The following is a 4306-nucleotide window of genomic DNA, read 5'->3' as shown; positions in this document are numbered from 1 at the left end:
AAATTAAAATAATTTTAAAATAAATATAAAGAAAAATAAAACAAAAAAAATTAAAACTTAATTTTGTAAAAAAAGAGATCATGCCAAGTGACTCAACGAGAAACAAAAATCTGGCACGGTCAAATACTCTAGTAAACAGGTCTGCATATTTGTCATCAGTATTGACCCGTTCTATTGACAGGTCTTTCGGTTCAGATTTGAGAGATGCTAAACAAGTTGTGGTTCAGTTGTTCCACCAGATTGACGTTTTCAAACGTCAGAACTCCATTTAACACTCTACCATGTTTAGTGATATTTCCACCCATATCTCCAGCAAAAGAAACGTACCCACCATCGAACGGTCTAATTTCAAACAGCAAGGATTCCGCTCATGTCATGTGTCGAGTACAACCACGATCTGTAAGGCCCCGTTACCGTAGCCCCTACTTTGGTGTTAGATTTACTCATAAACACAGTTCTTAATATCAGAGTTAACTAAAACTTTACGCGGAATATGAAACTTCAACCATAACATTTTACATAACCTTCAAATCTTGTCTTATAAAACATTCAAAGTCATTTAAGCATAAAACATAGTCTTTAACACATCACAACATTTCTTCGAGATGCCAGTATCTTCGATTCCATGCCATGTGTCTTCAATCATGCGAGCTGCCTCAATCTATTTGCATGCGTGCATACTAAAAGTCAGCTACGCTGAGTGAGTTCTAGTTAATCACATAACTTACTTTACATACACATATACGTGCCTAAAGGTACGCATTACATACATAACCTGTGCTTCATTCGTCCATACACATTTATAGCTAACCTTACGTTATAAAGGTCACTTCACCCTACATACCTCGGATATTATTAGGGTCCGGTACCCTCCATCCTCGGATATTATTAGGGTCCGGTCTCCCTTCATCCTCGAATATTATTAGGGTCCGGTACCATCCATCCTCGGATATTATTAGGGTTCGGTACCCTCCATCCTCGGATATTATTGGTGTCCGATACCCTCCATCCTCGGATGTTATTAGGGTCCGCTACCCTCCATCATCGGATATTATTAGGGTCCGGTAACCCTTTCTTCAATTCCTGTTCTTATATACTTTCTTTGACAAAACGTGCAATTTTCGAAGAGCGTTCACGTACCATCAACATATCATACATACATTATTCATACATCCTATATATTCATACATACCTCATTCATACATCATACATATCAACATATCATTAACTACCACCTGACGGTACATGTAATATCCGAAGATCATTCACGCACCGTCAAGCAATCATCATTCATAAATCATACAAGGCATACACTTACCACTTAAGGTAAGTGTATTAACTATCACGTCGAGTATGCACACAGCCTCGAAAACATAACAAGGAAGTGGGGCTAGAAACTCACCTGAAGTCGGTTACGTTCACCGTTATTAGTTATTCCTTTCTTCAGTTGGGCACGGCTAACTAAATAATAATTACAGGCATCAATTAACTATCATTACTCATCTCGCGTTTCTAGTCTAATTATAACCCTCAACGGACGGGGGCAGCGCCCATGGAAGCGGGGTCTAGGGGCGGCAGCCCCTAGCAGGGTCCAAGGGTCAGAGCCCCTGGCTAGGTCGAGCTACCAGGTCAGCTTGGAAAAATTTTATTTCTATTAAATGTCTTAACACATTTTCCAATAGAATTTTAAATCCTTATATAATTAACTAACTTAAAAGTTCAAGGGCTTCTTTGTACATAAACCATTCTTTTATATGTCCAAGGACAATTCTGTCATTTTATTAAACTTGAGTTCGTTATCCAGTCCTTAGCGAAATTGGGTTCATTCGTTACTTCTTTCTCCTATAACGAATTGGCTAATTCGTTACTTAATAACGAATTGATCTTTATAGCGAACTGAGCCCTATAACGACTTGGAACTTATAAAAAATTGAACCGTGTAACGAATGACTCCCCCCCCTTTTATAACGAATGACCCCTCTAATGAATGAGGGTTCATTCGTCATTTCCCATAACGAACTTTCTGACGAATTGCGTAACGAAATGCTTAACGAATTAGGCTAATTCGTTATTTTTCCTTAACGAATGGGCGTGCCCAGTTCGTTACGCGCGCCTAGGGTTCTGTCAGATGTCCTTTCAAACATTCTCTTCACCGGCTGCGCTGACTTTCCGGCGTCGTCGCCGCTGGAAAACCGGAAATCTCGCCGGAAAAACGAGATCTCTTCGTTTCTCCCCCATTTTTCGTCCCGTTCGATCCAAATCTGAGCTAGGGTGACCCCTAAGCTCATATTAGGTTCGGTTTATATCCGATTCCCCCGGAACTCGTGACTTTAACGGTTTAAAGGTGTTGGCTCGTCGTTTCGTGACTAATTCTAGCGGGTCTAGTTCATACAACATCATACTATCATTACCTCATGTCGGTGCTTGGTTTCCTTCTTGGTTTCGGCTATGGCAAGGAGAGAACTAGAGAGAGAGCTTAATTGTGTGTTTTGGATGGTGGATGGAATATGTGTAAATGAGGAATTAAATGGTGATTATGGTTTATATATTTATGGATCATGGGCTTAAGCCCATGGTCTTTCCTTCTTTCTTTCATAACTCAAATCCATAACCCATATCCATTTAACCCAACACTATCCCAACTCGTATTCTATTTATCTAAACCGATTACGACCCACTATAAAATAGACGAAATTTATTTTATTATTATAACCAAAAGTAGGATGTTACAAGTCTTCCCTCCTTAAAGAGGTTTCGTCCCCGAAACCTATCTATTACTAAAACAAATCTGGATAAAACCTGCGCATCTCTTCCTCAACTTCCCACGTAGCGTCCGATCCCTTGCAATGCTTCCATATCACTTTCACTAGGGATATAACCTTGTGTCAGAGTTTCTTTCCTTTGCGATCAACTATCTTGATTGGTTGTTCAATGTAATTCAATTGTTCATCAACCTCAGTGTCCATTAATGGCACGTTCGATGTGTCAACAGCCAGACATTTTCTCAGATGAGAAACATGGAAGGTTGAGTGAATTCCTTTTAGCTCTTCTGGCAATTCCAGCTTATAAGTCACTTCACCTACACGATCCATAATCTTAGACGGCCCAATGTACCTCGGACTCAACTTTCCTCTCTTCCTAAAACGAATAATTCCTTTCCAAGGCGAGACCTTGAGCATCACATTGTCACCAATGTTAAACTCAATCGGTCGGCGCCGCTTATCGGCATACGACTTCTGTCGATCTTGAGCAGCTTTCATTCTTGCCTTAATCTGATAAAACTTTAAAGAAGTTTCTTGAACAACTTCCAAACTTCCCATTTCCTTTTTACCAATCTCTCCCCAACATACCGGAGTTCTACAACGTCTTCCATACAACATCTCGAACGGTGGCATACCAATACTTGAATGGTAGCTGTTGTTATAAGAGAACTCTGCCAGATGCAGATGATCGTCCCAACTTCCTCTAAAGTCTAAAACACAAGCACGTAGAATATCCTCAAGGGTTTGGATCGTCCTTTTAGACTGTCCATCTATTTGAGGATAATATGCCGTACTAATGTTCAATCTCGTTCCATAGCTTCATGGAACTTCTTCCAAAACCTCGAAGTAAAACAAGTATCTCTATCGGACACGATAGATAACGGCACTCCATGCTTAGATACAACCTCTTTTATGAACAAGCTTGCTAACGTTTCTGACGAGATAGCCTCTCGTATAGGCAGAAAGTGAGCACTCTTGGTCAAACGATCCACAATCACCCAGATGGTATCATGATGCTTAGCTGTACGGGGTAGCTTAGTTATGAAATCCATGGTGATGTGTTCCCATTTACATTATGGTATCTCCAAAGGTTGCATCTTCCCATAAGGCTTCTGATGCTCTTCCTTGACTTGTAAACAAGTTAAGCACTTACTGACATAATCAACCACGTGATTCTTCATTCCTGGCCACCAATAGTCTCTTTTCAAATCTTGGTACATCTTCGTAGTTCCTGGATGAATCGAATACCTTGACTTATGAGCTTCATCTAAGATTCGACCTCTGAGATCTTCATGCCGTGGAATCACATACGGTCAAATATAGTCTTAACACCATGCGTGTTTTCCATCAACTCGTCTTGCTGACTGAAAATCCTTTCTTTCTTCACTAGTCCTTCATCTACAAGCACTTCTGGCTGCACCTTGATGATTTCTTCAAATAGGCTTGAGTTCATAATCAACTAGTATGACTTCACTGTTGCAATGACCTCCTCATTCTTACGGCTTAGCGCGTCAGCGACCACGTTAGCTTTACCAGGGTAGTAC

The sequence above is a fragment of the Bidens hawaiensis genome, unplaced genomic scaffold, assembly GCF_021521415.1.
Source record: "Bidens hawaiensis isolate Kalapana, Puna unplaced genomic scaffold, B.hawaiensis_p1.1 tig00018742_1, whole genome shotgun sequence".
In the NCBI taxonomy this organism is placed as follows: domain Eukaryota; kingdom Viridiplantae; phylum Streptophyta; class Magnoliopsida; order Asterales; family Asteraceae; genus Bidens; species Bidens hawaiensis.
The sequence above is the reverse complement of the archived record's forward strand: the minus strand, read 5'-3'. Positions refer to the sequence as shown.